Source organism: Hypanus sabinus, chromosome 17 (genome assembly GCF_030144855.1).
Source record: "Hypanus sabinus isolate sHypSab1 chromosome 17, sHypSab1.hap1, whole genome shotgun sequence".
In the NCBI taxonomy this organism is placed as follows: Eukaryota; Metazoa; Chordata; class Chondrichthyes; order Myliobatiformes; family Dasyatidae; genus Hypanus; species Hypanus sabinus.
In genome coordinates this window covers 22,993,731-23,014,793 of record NC_082722.1, presented here as the reverse complement: position 1 = coordinate 23,014,793, position 21,063 = coordinate 22,993,731, and the positions used below count along the sequence as shown (strand labels likewise).

At 45.5% G+C, this 21,063-nt stretch overlaps 1 protein-coding gene across 2 annotated transcripts in view; it reads left to right on the top strand.

Moving 5' to 3' along the window:
* Window positions 1–1,202: 1,202 nt before the first annotated feature.
* The window catches only part of ano10b (anoctamin 10b), a 48,665-nt gene continuing 28,804 nt past the window's right edge, over window positions 1,203–21,063 (top strand). For both annotated transcript variants that reach the window (XM_059992656.1, XM_059992655.1), the window contains exon 1: window positions 1,203–1,280. The gene's annotated coding sequence lies outside the window, so the exon portion shown is untranslated. The remainder of the gene's footprint in view (window positions 1,281–21,063) is intronic.

Here is a 21,063-nt window from a genome sequence, read left to right as displayed (position 1 = left end):
GGAGTGTACACCAACTGATCCAGGTGACTTATCTACCTTCAGACTTTTCAGTTTCCCAAGAACCTTCTCTAGTTCTGATACCTTCACACACTGGAACTTCCACAGTGTCTTCCACAGTGAAGACCAATACAGAGTACTTATTCAGTTCATCCACCATTCCGTTGTCCTCCATTACTACTTCTTCAGCACTGTTTTCCAGCCGTCTGATATCCACTCTCACCTCTCTTTTACTCTTTATGTATCTGAAGAAACTTTTGCTGTCATCTTTAGTATTATTGGCTAGCTTACTTTTATATTCCATCTTTACTTTCTTAATGGCTTTTTTTAGTTACCCTCTATTGCTTTTTTAAAAGCTTCCCAATCCTCTAACTTCCCACTGATCTTGGCTCTATCCTTTGGCTTTTATGTTGACTTTGACGTCTCTTGTTAGCCACGGTTGTGTAATCTTTCTTCTAGAATACTTCTTTGGGATGTATATATCCTAGGCCTTCTGAATCTTCCAAAAATTCCAGCCATTTGCTGTTCTGCCATCACCCCTGCCAGTGTTCTTTTCCAGTCAATTCTGACCAACTCCTGTCTCATGCCTCTGGAATTCCTTTTACCCCACTGTAATACTGATACATCTGACTTTCGCTTCTCCTTCTCAAGTTTCAAAGTGAATTTGATCATATTATGATCACTTGCCCTTCAGGATTGTTTTACCTTGAGCTCTCTAATCTGTTCTAGTTCATTTTACACAACAGCCAGTCAGGAATAGCTGATCCTCTAGCGGGCTCAACCATGAGTTGCTCTAAAAGCCTTCTTGTAGGCACTCTAGAAAATTACCCCCCCCCCGTAATCCAGCACCCATGATTTTCCCAATCTATCTGCATATTGAAACTCCCCCCCACCTCCATGATTAGTAAAGGTATCAAAGATTTTGGAGAGAAGGCAGGAAAATGAAATTGAGAAAGAAAATAAATCAGCCATGATGGAATGGTGGAGCAGACTCGATGGGCTGAATGGCCTAATTCTGTTCCTGTGTGGTATGGCCTAACCCTAAATATAACATATTCAAACAGATGTTATGTAAGTGCAATCCTTATCATTTGCTTGAGCTGTATTTCACACTTGACTGACCAGGAAGCAGAGAGCAGACGCAAAAATGGGAAGTGCCAAAAAGGCTCCTGATCAGAAGTGGTTAAATATTTCTGCAGGGAGAGGTGATCTGTAAGCAGTTTATCTGGGAGAATGGGTGCGGTCATTTAATGTGTCAGCAGCTCCGGCATGAAGTGGCTGAGGTAAGTGGTTGGCACCCTCGCTCCAGTTATATTGGTCTTTTCTGATAAAGTTTGCCTTGTTCATGTTTGCTGTGCGTGTACCTGGATAAGGGCCTCTCCTCTCTGCAGCTCTACCCTTTCTGGCAGAGCTGGCACGCAAAGGGCCTGTCGCATTCAGACAGTTGCTGCAGAGCAGGCACGCAAAGGGCCTGTCGCATTCAGACAGTTGCTGCAGAGCAGGCACGCAAAGGGCCTGTCGCATTCAGACAGTTGCTGCAGAGCTGGCACGCAAAGGGCCTGTCGCATTCAGACAGTTGCTGCAGAGCAGGCACGCAAAGGGCCTGTCGCATTCAGACAGTTGCTGCAGAGCTGGCACGCAAAGGGCCTGTCGCATTCAGACAGTTGCTGCAGAGCAGGCACGCAAAGGGCCTGTCGCATTCAGACAGTTGCTGCAGAACTGGCACGCAAAGGGCCTGTCGCATTCAGACAGTTGCTGCAGAGCTGGCACGCAAAGGGCCTGTCGCATTCAGACAGTTGCTGCAGAGCTGGCATGCAAAGGACCTGTCGCATTCAGACAGTTGCTGCAGAGCTGGCATGCAAAGGACCTGTCGCATTCAGACAGTTGCTGCACTCCCAGCTCTTGTCTCAATGAGCTCCATTCACAGGACAACACAAGAGTATCATGCAGACTTACTTCATCTGAAGTCAGAAGTAGCACGTGCCCAATCACTTGTTCTTGTCAGAAAGGAAGAGGAGGGGAGCGAGGGAAGTTCACTCATGAGGACTGTGCTGTTGACTGTCAGTGCAAACCTGCTTAACCACGTAACAAATTATCTGGAATGAAAACCCAGGAAGCAGGGAGAGAAGTGGGATTCACACTAAACAGGTTGAGCGGAGTCCGTGGAAGCAGAGTCCTGGGCTTTGGCTAAGTGGGCTTCGGCGTAAGGGGACTTCGGTAAGCTTGTGTGATTGCTCGCTGAGGGGAAGAAGGTAAGGTCGCTAGGTGCTTTTTAGACTTATTCTATCAATCCAGTTCAGGTATGGGGGAGACAGTCAGAGCAGTGGTGTGCTCCGTATGCAGTATGTGGGAGGTCAGGGTCAACACAGTTGTCCCTGATGACCACACCTGCAAAAGGTGCGTCCAGCTGCAGCTCCTATCAGCCCGAGTTAGGGAGTTGGAGCAGGAGCTGGATGAACTACGGATCATTCGGGAGCCAGAGGCAGAGATAGATAGGAGTTATCAGGAGGTAGTCACACCAAAAAACCAAGAAGTAGGCAGATGGGTGACGGTCCAGAGAGGCAGGGGGAGCAGGCAGAGAGAGCAGAGCACCCCTGCGGCCATTCCCATTAACAATAAGTATACCGTACTGGATACTGTTGATGGGGATGACCTACCAGGAATGAGTTGTAGTGGTCCTGCCTCTGGCACAGAGGTTGAACCCCCAACTAGAAAGGGGAGGAAGGAAGAGAAGAGAGCGATAGTTTTAGGGGATTCTATAGTTAGGGGGGCAGATAGGAGATTTTGTGGGGCAGATCGGGAGTCTCGGATGGTATGTTGCCTCCCTGGTGCCAGGGTCCGGGACATCTCAGATCGGGTGCAGGCTATTCTTGAGAACGAGGGCATGAACCCAGATGTAGTGGTCCATGTAGGGACCAACGATGTAGGTAAGGTGAGTGAGGGGGTCCTGCTTAGAGAGTTCAGGGAGTTAGGAGTGAAGCTGAAAGGCAGGACCTCCAGGGTGACAATCTCGGGATTGCTACCTGTGCCACGTGCGAGTGAGGCGAAGAATAGAATGATTATGCACATTAATACGAGGCTGAGAGCATGGTGCAGGAAGGAAGGGTTCAGGTTTTTGGATAATTGGTCTTTGTTCCAGGGACATTGGGATCTGTTTCGAAGGGACGGTCTACATCTGAACCGGAGGGGTACTAGCATTCTTGCAGGAGTGTTTGCCAGTGCTGCTCGGGGGGGTTTAAACTAGATGTGCAGGGGGCAGGGATCCAGATCCAGAGGGTTGGTCAGAAGGTGCATGGGGTTAAATGTGTAGAAGGTTTGGGTGATCTTGAGAAGGTCATCAAAATTCAGGGTGCAATTAGCCCGATGGAAGTTCAAGGAGCTGGGTTAGGTACAGTAGACAGTCTTTTAAGCAAAGAGAGGAGGAATGGGCTAAGAATTCTATACTTGAATGCATGTAGTGTCAGAAATAAGGCAGATGAGCTTGAAGCTCAGATGAAAATGGGGAACTACGATATTGTTGGGATAACGGAGACATGGCTGCAAGGGGATCAGGCCTGGGAATTGAGTGTACCAGGGTATACGTGCTATCGTAGAGACAGAAATATGGGAAGAGGGGGTGGGGTGGCCCTGTTGGTAAGGAATGAGATTCAGTCCTTAGCAAGAGGTGACTTGGGAACAGGGGAAGTAGAGTCTGTGTGGATTGAGCTGAGGAACAGCAAGGGTAAAAAGACCCTAATGGGTGTTGTGTACAGGCCCCCAAACAGTAGTGTGGATATTGGGTACAAGTTGATTAGGGAGTTAACATTGGCATGTGCTAAAGGTAATGTAGTCGTTATGGGAGATTTCAACATGCAGGTGAACTGGGAGAATCAGGTAGGTGCTGGACCCCAGGATAGGGAGTTTGTGGAGTGTCTAAGGGATGTATTTTTGGAACAGCTTGTGCTTGAGCCAACCAGGAACGAGGCTATTTTGGACTTGGTGATGTGTAATGAACAGGAATTGATAAGTGATCTTGAAGTAAAGGAGCCATTAGGAAGTAGTGATCATAACATGATAAGTTTTTATCTACAATTTGAGAGGGATAAGGGCAGATCAGAGGTGTCAGTGTTGCAATTAAATAAAGGAGACTATGGAGCCATGAGGGAAGAGCTGGCCAGTTAAATGGGCAGATGCCCTGGCAGGAAAGACAGTGGATCAGCAGTGGCAGATATTCTTGGGCATAATGCAAAAGATGCAAATGCAGCTCATTCCAATGAGAAGGAAGGATTCAAAGAGGGGGAAGGGGCCACAGTGGTTGACAAAGGAAGTCAGAGATTGTATAGCATTAAAGAAAAAGAAGTATGACAGGGCGAAGATGAGTGGGAATACAGATGATTGGGAAAGTTTTAAGGAGCAGCAGATCTTAACTAAAAAAGCAATACGGAGAGAAAAAATCAGGTATGAGCTCAGTCTAGCCAGGAATATAAAAGGGGATAGCAAAAGCTTTCTTAGCTATGTGAAGAGAAAGAAGATAGTTAAGAACAATGTTGGCCCCTTGAAGAATGAATTGGGAGAAATTGTTATGGGAAACAGGGAAATGGCAACAGAATTTAATGCGTACTTTAGATCTGTCTTCACCAGGGAGGACACAAGCAATCTCCCAGATGTATGGATGGGCCAGGGTCATAAGATATCAGAGGAATTGAGACAGATTGACATTAGGAAAGAAACTGTGATGAGTAGACTGGTAGGACTGAAGGCTAATAAATCCCCGGGTCCAGTTGGTGTGCATCCGAGGGTTCTAAAAGAGGTGGCTCAGGAAATTGCGGATGCATTGGTAATCATTTTCCAATGTTCCTTAGATTCAGGATCAGTTCCTGAAGATTGGAGAGTGGCTAATGTTATCCCACTTTTTAAGAAAGGAGGGAGGGAGAAAACAGAGAACTATCGACCTGTTAGCCTAACGTCAGTCGTGGGGAAGATGCTTGAGTCCATTATTAAGGACAAAATAGTGGCACATCTAGATGGCAGAAATAGGATTAGGCCGAGCCAGCATGGATTTACCAAGGGCAAATCATGCTTGACTAATCTGTTGGAGTTTTTTGAGGGTGTAACAAGGATGTTAGACGAGGGTAAGCCAGTAGATGTTGTGTACCTAGATTTTCAGAAGGCATTCGATAAGGTGCCACATAGGAGATTGGTGAGTAAAATCAGAGCTCATGGCATTGGGGGCAGGGTTTCAACATGGATAGAAAACTGGTTGGCAGATAGAAAGCAAAGGGTAGCAGTGAATGGGTGTTTCTCGGACTGGCTGGAGGTGACTAGTGGGGTACCACAGGGCTCTGTATTGGGACCACAGCTCTTTACGATTTATGTCAATGATTTAGATGAGGGCATTGAAAACTATATCAGCAAGTTTGCTGACGATACTAAACTGGGTGGCAGTGTGACATGCGAAGAGGACGTTAGGAGAATACAGGGAGACTTGGATAGGCTGGGTGAGTGGGCAGATACTTGGCAGATGTCATTCAATTTGAATAAATGTGAAGTTATCCACTTTGGAAGCAGGAACAAGAGGGCAGAGTATTGTCTGAACGGTGTAGAGTTAGGTAAGGGAGAAATGCAAAGAGACCTAGGAGTCCTAGTTCACCAGTCAATGAAGGTGAATGAGCAAGTGCAACAGGCAGTGAAGAGGGCAAATGGAATGTTGGCCTTTGTTACAAGGGGAATTGAATACAAGAGCAAGGATGTTCTTTTGCATTTGTACAGGGCCCTGGTGAGACCACACCTGGAATATTGTGTACAGTTTTGGTCTCCAGGTTTAAGGAAGGACATTCTGGCAGTTGAGGAAGAGCAGCGTAGATTCACTAGGTTGATTCCTGGGATGGCAGGGCTGTCCTACGCAGAGAGATTGGAGAGATTGGGCTTGTACACGCTGGAATTGAGGAGATTGAGAGGGGATCTGATTGAAACGTTTAAGATAATTAAAGGATTTGATAGGATTGAGGCAGGAAATATGTTCCAGATGTTGGGAGAGTCCAGTACCAGAGGGCATGGATTGAGAATAAGAGGTCAGTTATTTAAAACAGAGTTGAGGAAGAGCTTCTTCTCCCAGAGAGTTGTGCAGGTGTGGAATGCACTGCCTCAGAAGACGGTGGAGGCCAATTCTCTGGATGCTTTCAAGAAGGAGCTAGATAGATATCTGATGGATAGGGGAATCAAGGGATATGGGGACAAGGCAGGGACTGGGTATTGATAGTGAATGATCAGCCATGATCTCAGAATGGCGGTGCAGACTCGAAGTGCCGAATGGTCTACTTCTGCACCTATTGTCTATTGTCTATTGTCTAAACTTTAAGCACAGGGAGGAGACATTTAGATGAGCTTATGAATAAGAGGCTGCCAAAATCCCCAAAACCACAGGGCAGTCACAAACCTTTGATACCTGGCACAAAATATACTCGCAAATCAAATGCAGAGATGGGTTTAGTTTTATTTAAACTTACATGCAATTGATCAAATCAAATTAGAACAGTACTGCATTGTCACAGCAGTTAGATATGGTGGCAATGAGTCTGTTCTGTCAGCTGGGCAGAGTATTCCCATGCAGTCTTTTCCTATTTTTGTCTCACATTCATTCCAAGTTTAGGCTTTCTTCCTGGAAGTCTGGCTCCATCCCTACTCAGTAGATCCTGTAAATACAATGCCAGGACAGGTTGAGTGCCCCTTATCCGAAATTTGAAAATCTGAAAACCTCCAAAATCTGAATTTTTCTGAGCACCGACAATGACGTCACAAATGGAAAATGCCACAAGGTGCTGGGAAGGTTCCCAGGTAATGCACAGGCAGTTTTAAGAAATCACCTTACGTAAGTAATGGACGGAAGTTATTGAAAAACAGAAAACACTGCATAAAGCGGAAAATTAAGATCTCGATGGTGTATTAAAAGAATGAATTCGTCAGTGTCAGAGTGACCATATAATGCTTAACGGTGTGCTGATCATGAAGCAAGCAAAGATCTATCATGATGAATTGGAAATTGAAGGTAATTGTGAGTATTCAGCAGGCTGGTTGCAGAAATGAAAGAAAAGGCACTGTAGTATATTTAATATTTCAGTAATATTTGAGTAATACTGTAAATATTGAATAAGCATTCTTTGTTGTTTATAAAATTCATTATAGGTTATATCCATATGAATGACATACATCATTACACCACCACATCATATCTGAGCACTTCACTAAAGAGGCACTAAGTAGACAACATTTCCTGGTTCCAGTGTTTTGCTTTCGATCAGATTTTGGAGTTACAAAACATACCAGTAGTGATGAAGAAGCTTTAAAATGAACATAGGCTGTTGAAATGCAGCACATCTTTTCTTCCGAAGGGGAGCGAGACGGTTGAGTTAAAAAGAAAGCAGAAAACAGATAGAATTTACAGGTTCATAAACAGTGAGTATCAGGTGATAATAATAATAATAAAAAGCAGAAATAGCTGGCTACATTAGAAAGACAAAAGTGCTCAGTTGTACAACAGATAACTGGAGGATACACACTGAACAAATTGAGCAGTATTCAAAGCAATTAGAATAGCTGGTACAAAACGAGTGCCTGTTTAATTGCTCCATCCAAATCAGCCACAATGAGCTGTGCTGATATCTGAAAGTAATGCAGGAACATTTAGAACTGAAACCATTGTTGATTGCAGAACACTTTATATTTCTTAAGCAGAATCAAAAGGCAGAGGTGTTCAATTCAGCCAGAATATTGTCGGTTCAGTGATGGGTTTAATCATGCACTGGGAGATCATTTAGTTTGTGGAATCTTACAAGAAAGCATTTAAAAATGGCTCCTAACTGAAGCACAACTCGTGTTTAAAAGAGCAGTTGAAATTTCTGTGTCAATGGAAACAGCTGACAGAGGTGCAATTGAGTTGCAGTCAGGAATTCAAATGAGCCTGGACAAAATTGTAACATCTGGCCGAACAAATAGTGTTACCATTGTGGCAGGGGCTCACATACCCCAGAGTAATGTGGGTTTAGAGGCAAGACTTGCAGAAATTACAACAAGGTAATTCACATACAAAGAGCATGCCAGGCAGAGAAAAATAAATGGACCGCACAGGGAAGAGAAAAAGATAAAAAGTCAAGTGGCAGTTTCAAAAAGAGCACTAATCTGCCGGCTGTATGTGAAAAATGCGATAATAATGAGAATGAGACAGGACTGAGTAGCCTTGAGATTTAGCATGTGAAAACTAACAATAGACAAGTAATATGGCTTCAATAGGTACATTTAATGTTAGAGAAATGTGTACAATATACATCCTGAAATTCTTTTACTTCACAAGCATCCACGAAAGGTCATTGGCTGCATTTCAGGCAGAGATAGACAGTTTCTTGATTAGCCAGGGCATCAAAGGGTGTGCGGTGAAGGCAGGGGAGTGGGGGTGACTGGAAGAATTGGATCAGCCCATGATTGAATGGCGGAGCAGACTTGATGGGCCAAATGGCCTGCGTCTGCTCCTGTATCTTATGTTATGATGGTCTAAAACAGAGGAGTGCCCCAAAGAATGAATGAGGTTAATCATTAGAATCTCAAAGTCCCCCAGCTCCCCCTCCCATACACAAGCAGCAGCAATGACCCAACTCCCACCCCCACCAGCAAAAAAAGCATTGACACCCCCCCCAACGAGCACTCAAGCATGCAGCAAAGCATCAATAAAAACACAGACTTGTAGTACCCTAAAGACTACTCGTTCATCTGGTAATTGGACATTCCAGAGGCTCTCTGTCTCCCTACTAAGGGAAAAAAGAGGTGTCCCCGTTTCACAGCGAGAGGGGAAAGGTAACAAACGACTTGCTGATTTATGGTGTTAAAAGTCTGTTGCGTCGCTTTTTCCGAGCTCCGTGCACGGAGAGTCGGACCCAAGGCTCAGATTTCTGGGCACACAACCCACGGCAGCTAACCCACTGCTCACGAAGATCCGTGTTCTCCCACGGCGCCTCAGTCAGGGGCACCGGCCTAGAATCAGCATGTTTCCAGAGCTACAAAAATACAACACCCTGAAGGTGCACTGGTCTTCCAGGCTGCGTCCTTGGGATATCAAAATGAGGCCGTGAGAGCAGGTCCCATTCCCGCAGAGCACCAAAGTCAGAGTGTAACTCCAGGTTGGTTTTCAAAAGGACCCTGAAAAGGAACAACAGAGATATCAAAGATAGAAATAGAGCCGTTTGGTGCCATCTTAACTTTGCTCCACCCCTCGAGTGTCAAGCTTACACCAGTAGTGAATGGCAGATTAATTAAAATGGATTGGATACTGACTCAGCGGTTTAAGTCATTCCACAAAACGAGTTTGGCATTTCAAAGAACCTGAACTGAAGCCTGCTGATATCCAGTTAAGAACTTGCAGGAGAGAAAAATATCTCCTGTGGGAAAGGCATTCGTAACAGTGAAATATAACCGCCAACAAGCCAGATTGAGCTGATGCGTGGCATTGTGGTGCCGTGATTACTGATGCACCTACCACATGAGTGGAGATCTACCCACCATTTTCATGCCTCATCTCCCACAATACAGTCAACTGAAAGTGAATTAAGAAAGGTACTGGATGATTCAACAGCAGTGTTCAAGGATGGCTTTGAAAACTCAAACATATCAAAGGTAAAAGAGTGTTACAAAGCCTGTCCGGTTCCTTATACCATCCGTGATAAAGTAGCCAGTGAGCTAGATTGCACGGAGGAATTCTTTCCGAGTTTGAGTGGAGCCCATGGGCAATGCCAGTGGCCCCAGTAGCCAAGAAGAATGGGTCTGCCAGGATCTGTGGTGATTTTCAGGTCGACATCAACCCAATACTGAAAGTAGATCAATACCTTCTGCCCATGATAGAGGATATCTTTGCAAACCTGTCTGCAGCAAAACACTTCAGCGAAGTGGACTTAGTTGAGCCCTACCTACAGCTGGAGATGAAAGAGGGGTCCAAGCTGTTTCTCACAAGGAGCTTTATCACTACAATAGGCTTATTTTTGGGGTAGCATTTGCACCTGCACTCTGGCCCAATGCTATGGACCAGGCTCTGCAAGGCTGCCCAGCCACTCATCATTTTACTGGAGCAGATGGCAAGCAACATCTTCAAAATCTCAAGATAGTTTTAAAAAGACTAGAGGATTATTGGCTCAGAGCACATCGCAACCAACGTGAATTCTTTAAACTAAGGATCACTTATTGTGGTCACACCATTGACACACAAGGTTTATGGAAGTGTGCTGAGAAATTTCTAGTAGTGGTGGATGCCACAAGGCCAAAGGACGTGTCACAATTGCAGTCCTTTTTAGTATTTGTCGGTCACTATTACTGGTTCCTGCCAAAGCTGGCCACTCCACTCAGTGGACTCCACTCAGTGGACTCATTACTGCAGATCGGGAGGAAATGGACAAAGCAGTGTGAGGTGGCTTTCCAAAAAGCAAAGGGAATGGTGATGCCAGACTCTGTACTCACACACATCGTCCAGTGAAGCTTGTCTGTAACGCCTCGCCTTGTGGTACAAGTGCAGTCATGTCACACGTTATGAGCGATGCCAGTGAATGCCCCATATCCTTTACATCACATTCCCTTAACACCGCAGAGAAAAATCACACACAGATTGACAGAGAGGCCTTGAATCTGGTTTGGAGTGTAGAAAGTTTCAACCAGTACCTGTATGGGAGAGAGTTCACCCTCATTACTGATCATCAACCCCAGGTGTCGTTTTCAGTCCACAGAAGGGTTTTCCACTAACAGAGGTGGGCCCTGTTCCTCAGAGGGCACAATTACAAGATTGAATAAAAGAGGACAACTAATCGTGGAAACACTATTAGATTGTTATGCTTATCCCTGAAAAAGGAAGTATCGGAAAACATTTACAAACGAGTACACACCTCTTGACGTATTCTCCCTAACACAAATCAAAAGTCTCCCCTTTATAGCAGAGACGATCAAAAGGTAAAGCAGAAAAGACCCCACACTGTCTCAGGTCTACAAGGCAATTCAAAATGGTTGAAACGTGCAGCAGAAATTCTAGTTCCCCCATTTTTACCAGCATTGGGATGAACCTGCCCTTGATGGGGGTTTGTTATTATGTGGGGATTGGGAGTTGTACCATCCAAGCTGGGAGCTAAAGAGTAAGACAAACTACATGCTGGTCATCAAGGCGTGGTCAAAACGGAAGCGTTGGCTGGAGGTTTATCTGGTGGTCTGGGATAGATCAGTAGATCGTGCGGCTCTCCAGGCACTGTTCCGGATGCCAATATGTCCAGGAGATGCCAAGAGCAGCACCCCTCCATCTCTGGGAATGGCCTCATCATCCTGGCAGAGGATTCATGTGGATTCTGCCAAACTGTTCTTGGTAGTAGTGGAGCAGCTGCAAAGTGGCTAGAAATGTTTCCAATAGCCTCCACGACAGTCTCGCACCCTATTACGTGTTCAGAAGTCTCTTCTCCAAGACTTGTGTAACAGAACACTTAGTCAGTGACAATGGACCATAGTTTGTTGCAGAACTGTTTCGGTCATTCCTCAAAATGAATAGAATAAGTCACATTACGTCTGCACCGTACCACCCAACTATAAATAGCTTGGTGGAAGGTTTTGTTCAGAGTCCAAAGCATACACTGCGAGCAATGTCAGCAAAACACACCACACTGACACTAAATCAGAAGTTCACCAGTCGTCTCCTCCTTGCATATCGCTGTGTAGAACACTTCACAACCAACAGCTGTTGTGGGTGGTCATGCTCGGATCTCCTCATCCCCAATCTCAGTAGGAGTACGCAGAACAAACAGCTGAGGCAAATTGAGGGCCCCTCAAACAAGGAGGTCCGATGTCTCACTCCAGGACAAACAGTCCTGATGAGGGACAATAGAGATGATCAAAAGTGGGGACTTGGGGAGATTAAGGACAGAACTGGACCATTCTCCTACACGGTGGAGATTGCACCTGATGTCATCTGGAAACAACACATCAACCAGCAGGGGAGAGCAGAGTCAATGGTGAGGGAAGAAAGGTGTCCAGAGCTGTCACAACAACATCCTGAATCAGCTCCTATAACCACCACACAGGAGACTCCAGAAGCCGAGATTGTTTCACGGAGACATCTCACCTGCTCACACAGTATAGTAAATTGAGATCTAAGTTGTCCCATTCCCATCTGAAGATTTAATCGCTGCGGAGGATTTCTTACTTTTTTGGGATATCCAGACAAGGGGATCACTCTACTTGGCGGGTGAGATCGCTGGCAGGTGGTAAGAATGGGCTCCCTCACCTGCACCCCTCTGACTCTCAACACAGGAGCCCCTCAGGGCTGTGTACTAAGTCCCCCCCTTTACTCCCTGTAAACCCACGACTGTATCGCCTCCCACAGTTCTAATACGCTAATTAAATTTGCTGATGACACTACATTGATTGGCCTTGCCTCAAGCAATAATGAGGTGGCCTACAGGGAAGAAGTCATCACTCTGACACAGTGGTGCCAAGAAAACAACCTCTCCCTCGATGTCGCAAAAACAAAGGAGCTGGTTGTGGACTACAGGAGGAATGGAGATGGGCTAACTCCTGTTGACATCAATGGATCTGGGGTTGAGAGGGTAAACAGCTTTAAGTTCCTCAGCATAAACACCACCGAGGACTTCACGTGGTCTGTACACACTAGCTGTGTGGTGAAAAAGGCACAACAGCGCCTCTTCCACATCAGATGGTGGAGGAAGTTTGATAGGACCTCCCAAGTTCTAAGAATCTTCTACAGGGACACAATTGAGAGCATCCTGACTGACTGCATCACTTCCTGGTACGTGAACTGTACTTTCCTCAATCACAGGACTCTGCAGAGAGTGGTGCGGACAGCCCAGTGCATCTGTAGTTGTGAACTTCCCATGATTCAGGACATTTACAAAGACAGGTGTGTGAAAAGGGCCCGAAGGACCATTGGGGACCCGAGTCACCACAACCACAATCTATTCCAGCTGCTACCATCCGGGAAATGGTACCGCAGCATAAAAGCCAGGACCAGCGGGCTCCAGGACAGCTTCTTCCACCAGACCATCAGACTGAAGAACTCACTCTGACTTGAGTGTATTTCTATGTTATGTTGACTGTTCTATTTATTATAAATTATTATACATTACTATGATTGCACATTGCGCATTTAGACAGAGATGTAATGTAAAGATTTTTACTCTTCATGTATGTGAAGGATGTAAGAAATAAGGTCAATTCAATTCAATGTATATATAGGATGACTAGAGAGCAATATGTTACATACTTGAGTTGAGATGCATTCTATATTGAGCTGGTGTTTATAGCTAAGCAGGGAGGAGTGTAATGTGTTTAATATTTCAGTAATATTGTAAATACTATATATTGTTTGATTAGCCATTCTTTATTGTTTACATAATTCATTATGGGTTATATGTGAAAGTACATGGATGGCATACGTCACTACGTTAACACATCACATCTGAGCAACTCACTAAAGTGACACTAAGTAGACGCATTCTCTGGCTCCCGTGTTTTTCTTTTGATTAATCTTTGGAGTTACAAAACATAATAAGCATGTCATTAAATATTTAAAGATTAAAAAAATTAAAGATAAAGCATTTGCTGGTCACAAAGCAGCAGAGAAACTCATTGATGACTTTGTGAAGATTATCGCTGATAAAAATCTACCTTGCTGATTGCTTTTAAACCTTACATAAAACCTGAAAAAAAGGTAAGCTTGTGGCGACCCATTTCCTGGCGCATCCGAACCGACTCACAATTAGATAGCCTACGGGGGTTTGGAAGCACAGAGCTTTGGAGCCTCTGCGCCACGGGGGGCCGGTTGACAGAGGCTTAAAAGTGAGGCTGAAGTTTTTGAATAAAGTTTTTTCCTTCGACTGCAGTTACCGACTCCGTGTCGTAATTTTAGCGCTGCGTGTAGCACACCGCTACAAGCTACAAATACAGTGTACTTTTACCTTTTCATAAAAACGGCATTTTAAGTGGAGTCTGAAAGCCCGCCGTTGCTGGTTGTTGTTGAACAGCTGATTCAGGTATCCCCCCATGCTGCCGTGCAGCTTTTCTAACCATTATATTTTCTTTATATTAATGGTATGTAATAATTTTTACTGTTAAGTACATATGTATGATGAACAGGTGTAAGAAAAAGATTGCTTACCGGTAGCACATAAATTCATTTGGAAATGATGGCGATCCCAAGCTATCTCACTAAATATTCCAAAATCCAAAAAATTCCAAAATCCCAAACTCTGCCGGCCTCAAGCATTTCGGATAAGAGGTACTTGACCTGTAATAGGATTCAGTAGCGCAAGTGATATCAATCCAGCCTTTGTCAGAGAGCACAATGCCCCAACCATGCCACATTCAGAAACGTGTGCCTACGGGGTGGGGAGGACGACCGTGAAAACATACACATGCAGACGTATAGAATGGGGTAGGAAGCAATAGACAGACACACTGCACACACAAACATTTGTTGAGTTATACGTGCAAACTTGCAAATGGAGACATTCGTACATCGGCCTGTTGCCAGTGAGTCTGTTTCTGTCTCGTATGACTACTGAGTTGGCACCACTGATCAAGCATCAGTTTGAATGAATCCTATCTTACTCACATTTTACTCTTCTCACATTCCCACACCATCCCCCCCCCCAGATTCTACTACTCGCTTACACACTCAGTGACCAATTAAGCTACCCACCCCCCCACGTGCTCTTTGGATGTGGGAGCAAGGCCGAACACCCAGAGGAAACCCACACAGTTACTGGGGAGCTGGGCATACAAACAAAATCTTTGCTACATCTCCATCTAAATGTGCAATGGGCAATCATAGAAATGTATAATAATTTATACTAAATAGACCAGTCAATGTAATATAGAGCACACTCAAATCAGCATGGGTTCATCAGTCTGATGGCCTGGTGGAAGAAGCTGTCCTGGAGCCTGTTGGTCCGGGCTTTTATGCTGCGGTACCGTTTCCCAGATGGTAGCAGCTGGAATAGATTGTGGCTGGGATGACTTGGGTTCCCAATGATCCTATGGGCTTGTCCTTGTAAATGTCCTGAATCATGGGAAGTTCACAACTACAGATGCGCTGGGCTGTCCGCACCACTCTCTGCCGAGTCCTGCGATTGAGGGAAGTACAGTTCCCAAACCAGGCGGTGATGCAGCCAGTCAGGATGCTCTCAATTGTGCCCCTGTAGAAAGTCCTTAGGATTTGGGGGCCCATACCAAACTTCCTCAACCGTCTGAGGTGAAAGAGGTGCTGTTGTACCCTTTTCACCACACAGCCAGTATGTACAGATCCTTGGTGATGTGGATGCCGAGGAACTTGGAGCTGTTTACCCTCTCCACCCCAGGTCCATTGATGTCAATAGGGGTTAGCCCGTCTCCGTTCCTCCTGTAATCCACAACCAGCTCCTTTGTTTTTGCGACATTGAGGGAGAGGTTGTTTTCTTGACACCACTGTGTCAGACTGCTTCCTTGTAAGGCCACCTCATTAGTGTTTGAGATAAGGCCAGTCAATGTAGTGTTGTCGGCAAGTTTAATTAGCAGGTTGGAGCTGTGGGAGGCGATACAGTCATGGGTATACAGGAAGTAAAGGAGGGGACTCAGTACGCAGCCCTGAGGGGCACCTGTGTTGAGGGTCAGAGGGGCAGAGGTAAAGGAGCCCACTCTTACCACCTGCCAGTGATCTGACAGGATGCAGCTGCACACGGCAGGATGAAGGCCGAGCTCTCTGAACTTCTTGTTGAGCCTGGAGGGAATTATGGTCTTGAATGCTGAACTGTAGTCCAAGAGCAGCTTTCTCACACCTCCAGATGCATAAGGACAGTATGTAGAGCAGAGGCTGTTGCATCACCTGTCGATCGGTTGTGTCGGTAGATATTGCTGCAAAGTAGAAGGTCAGCTTCTCTCCCTGTCATCCCTTGCACTGACTCTGTATGTAAATTAAAGCAACTGACGTTTGATTAGAATGGATAGAATCTTTAAGAAAATACCGAACCGAGGAAATGCTGTACAGAATTGGATAGGTATATGGACAGGAAAGGAATGGAGGGTTATGGGCTGAGTGCGAGCCAGTGGGACTAGGTGAGAGTAAGCGTTTGGCACAGACTAGAAGGGCTGAGATGGCCTGTTTCCGTGCTGTAATTGTTATATGGTTATATGGTTACTCGTGTATTTACACACAAACAGCACCCAGACATGATGATCAGTCTCAGCGATGTTTTTTAATCAGAAGCCAAATCAATTAAAAATCCCCTGCTTTTATAGCATTACTGTTTGCACCTGACAGTCCTGGCAGGGTTATGCTCGAGGTATTGCTGTCATTTCTGATGTTCTTGTCACATTTTGGACTATTGAAGCTTTTTTGGAAAATCACGTTTCTGTCACACGGCGCTTCCAGGCAACTGGCTGCTTCCTTCTCATTCATCTTCCCCGTTGCACCCCTCCCTCAACACTACCACTTGCTGCATTTGGATTATATTGTCAGTTCCCCGTGCCTGTTAGTCTCAATGAGATACAGTTGACAAATAGTTGTCGCTACAGCTTTAACTCACCCGTTCAGCTGCACTTCCACTCCCCCTGTTTGCCTTTACCTCTTGTAGCTGTAGGCTTGTGTGCCAGGATGGATTACGTCTGCATGCCCCCCGAGGGTCGGTGCTTATTGACTAAAGGCTGTTGAATCAGGACTGACTGAGTTCTACTGAAGCAGCAAACAGTCTCCTGGCTGTAGGCTCTGCCAACTCCATTGTGGGCTCAACCCCACTCCCCACTGAGGACATTTTCAAAAGTTGGTTCCTCGAGAAGACCTCATCCAGCATCGAGGATCTTCATTCGAGAGGCCCTTTCTGCATTACTTCCGTCAAGGAGGAGGTATAGGACCCTGAAACCTTCCCCTCTGCCATCAGATTTCTGAACAGCCCTCAAAAACTATCCTTCTTTCACACTGTTTATTGATTTATCCATCTACCCATCTATTTATTATATGGTTTTATTGCCTTTATTATGTCTTGCCCTGTCCTGCTGTAACAAAATAACAAATGTCACACGATCTGTCAGTGATAATGAACCGGATTCTGATTCTGAGCTCAGTGGAGTCAGGAGCAGGTTCTGTTGTGGGGGGGGGGGGGGGTGCGTGGAGCGACAGGGGGAAGAATTGCCAGTGTATCAGTCGAAGCCCTGCGTCAGGATACGACCAGTACAAAGTGGCAAGAAAGGAGTCTGAGCTGACTGGTGGGTTGAGGAGTGTAAGATGACGCCAACCCGAAGACTTCAGGGCGTGTTGCATCTTTGGACTTGGTGTGCCTCAGTTGGAATGAGCTTGGTCTCCTTCCTTCTCCAGCAAACTCCCAACACTTTTTACACAGATTCTCACCAAATCGGACTTTTCACTCCTTTACAGTCACTGACGGCAAGTGAATGAGACTGAGTCAGTCCCATCTGAGAAATAAAGAGTTGACAGGATCTTATAGAGGGCATAAAGCACCTCTACCACAGTGCAAGTACAGAGCAGCTCATTTCCCGGTTCATTTCACTGCGGGAGCAGATCCTAGTGCTTCAGAGCAGCTAATGGACAATAATTGAATTCCAATAGCCATCTGTGTTGCTCCCTCACACCCCCCTCAGCACGATTTCAAAGAGTTACCTGCCGGGCTGGGATAAAGACAGTCTCAGTTCAATCAAACCAAGTTTAAGGCTGGGTGAGAAGGTGCAGCCTTTGGGTATTTCATTCCGTCTGACTTGAGTTGGCAGAATGGAATATGCTCACAAATGGATGGAATCTGTAAAAACTCCAATTCAAGCTGCCCTCAAACACTGGGATATTGTAGTCTTAAAAAATAATGGAATTAGGGCTGGCGGAAGAGATACACTGGAGCCACTCTACAGAGTGCTGATTAGTTATAGCAGTCTTGGCCCTCCCGCCTGAATGTATATGGATATAACCACTCCTAACCTTGGCGAATACATCGACCTGCTCCGCACTCTACTGTGATTAGAAGCTGAAACAATCCCCTGCCTCTCACACCTCCCACTCACTGCTGTTCCCTCGACGCCTCCCCTCTGACTCGGTGTGGAGCAGCTGCCGGGTGTCTGCACAGTGCTGACGGGGTGCACCCAGAGTGAGTGTGGCCGCTGCCGGGGAGTCGCAGCCCCCCTTCCTCATCCTGTCAGATCAGCCGCTCTCGGCACCTCCTGCTGGAAGTGAAAATGTTGTCCTCCCCTCTCTTTGGCTTTACTGCCCTGAGATCTCTCAGATGGTGCTCTTTGACCCCTGAACTTGTTACTGTGGAGAATCTCTCTTTATAAGCAACATAGAAGAGCGCAGCACAGGAAAAGGCCACTCGGCCCATAACGTTTTACCAAAGTGGTAACTAAATGCCTAACTGAACTAATCCCTTCTGCCTAAATAATGTCCATCTCCCTGCATTCTCATGCTCTCTATAATGGCCCATTTTAGTGCCAGAAGTGCATCCCCCTCACCCAGGCAGTATGTCATGAAAAACTGCGGAAGTTAAAATCTGAATTAAAGGAAACAGGCTATGGTGGCGATACACAGCAGATCAGGCAGCATCTGAGGAGAGAGGAACAGTTAACGTTTCAGCTTGATGACCCTTCATCAGAACTGGGAAGGAGTTAGAAATCAGACATTTTTTATGTCGTAGTGAAGGAGAAGCAGAGAGAACAGAGGGAGATCTTGTGAAGGGCAGAGAACAAGAGAGCTTATGGCAGTGTTGTCTGAGGGAGGGTGGTAGCCCCTTGCTGACTGTGAACAATGCAGCGAGAAAGGACATAGAGGGGGATAGATGAAAACATAAGACATAGGAGCAGAATTAGGCCATTCAGCCCATCAAGTCTGCTCAGCCATTCCATCATGGCCGATCCCAGATCCCACTCAACCCCACATTCCTGTCTTCTCACCATATGCTTTGATGCCCTGACTAATCAGGAAGCTATCAACTTCCTCCTTAAATATACCCACGGACTTGGCCTCCACTGCACTCTGTGGGAGAGCATTCCACAGATTCACCACGCTCTGGCTAAAATAATTCCCCTTTATCTCTGTTCTGAAAAGGTCACCCCTCAATTTTGAGGCAGTGCCCTCTAGTCTGTAAGCTCTCATCATAGGAAACATCCTCTCCACATCCATGCTATCTGGTCCTTTCTTCATTCAGTATGTTGCAATGAGATCTCCTCCCTACATTCTTCGAAATTCCAGTGAGTACAGGCCCAAAGCTGCCAAACACTCCTCATATATTAACCCCTTCATTCCCAGAATCATCCTCATGAACCTCCTCAGGACTCGGTCCAATGACAACACACCTTTTCTGAGATAATGATCCCAAAACTGATGACAAGACTCCAAGTGTGGCCTGACTAGTGTCTTATCAAGCTTCAGCATTATCTCCTTGTTTCTATATTCTATTCCCCTTGAAAGAAATACCAACATTGCATTTGTCTTCTTCAGACTCAACCTGTAAATTAATCTTCTAGGAGTCTTGCACGAGGACTCCTAAGTCCCTCTGCACCCCTGATGTTTGAACCTTCTCCCCATTTAGATAATAGTCCGCACTATTATTTCTTTTACCAAAATGCATTATTATACATTTCCCAACACTGTATTCCATTTGCCAGGCAACACGAGAGAACCTGCAGATGCTGGAAATAAATAAAAATACAAAATGCTGGCAGAACTCAGCAGGCCAGGCAGCATCTATGGGAGGAGGTAGTGACGACGTTTCGGGCCGAAACCCTTCATCAGGAGGGTTCATTCCATTTGCCACTTTTTTTTGCCTAATATTCCAATTTGTCTAAGTCCTGCAACAATCACATTACTTCCTCAGCACTACCTACCCCTCCACCTACCTTCATATCGTCTGCAAACTTTGCCACAAGTCATCAATTCCATTATACAAATCACTGACAAAGTGAAAAGCAGGGGTCCCAATACTGACCCCTGAGGAACACCACTAGTCACTGGTAGCCAACCAGAAAAGACCCCCTTTATCCTCACTCACTGCCTCCTACCTGTCAGCCATTCCTCTATCCATGCCGGTATATTTCCTGGAACACCATAGGATCGTAACTTGTTAAGCAGCCTCATGTGAGGCACCTTATCAAATGCCTTCTGAAAATCTAAGTAAATGACATCCACTGCCTCTCCTTTGTCCACCCTGCTTGTTACTTCCTTAAAGAGTTCTAAGAGATTTGTCAGGCAAGATTTCCCTTTACAGAAACTGTGCTGACTTATTTTAAGTATCCTGAAACCTCATCCTTAATAATGGACTCCAACACTTTCCCAACCACTGAGGTTAGACTAACTGGCCTATAATTTCCACTCTTTTGCCTTCCTCACTTCTTAAAGAGTGGAACAGAAACAAACAAAAAGTCCTGGAGGTCTGGCAGCATCTATGGAAAGGAATAAACAATTGACGTTTTGGACCAACGCCCTTCATCAGGCCCAAAATGTCAACCGTTTATTACTCTCCATAAGGTGCTGCCTGACCTGCTGAGTGCTTCCAGCATTTTGTTGTGTTGCTCTAGATTTCCAGCATTTATAGAACCTCTCGTGTTTATGAAAGCAGAGAAGTGGGAGAAAGAATAAAGGAACTAAAAGCCATGCTAGTTTGAAGGCACACACATTGGAGATGCAAATCACTACAGCTGCTGGTAAACAGGTACAAATTCTGCTCTGATGGAAGAATTCAGCCAATCAAGCAGCACATGAGGGAAAGAAAAAATAAAGAGGATGCTTATTCTGATTTAAACCAGAAAAGCAGGTTATTTGAAATTAATGCGTGTTTCAAACTGACAAACAGGAAATGTTAATTCTTTGGCAAACATGAGGAAACCTGCAGATGCTGGAAATTCAAACAACACACTCAAAAATTGCTGGTGGAACACAGCAGGCCAGGCAGCATCTATAGGGAGAAGTGCTGTCGACGTTTCGGGCGAGACCCTTCGTCAGGACTAACTGAAAGGAATTTTTTCAATGATTTTAAGTTCCCTGGCCCTCACTGCCTTATTTTCACCATGGACGTGCAGTCCCTATATACCTCC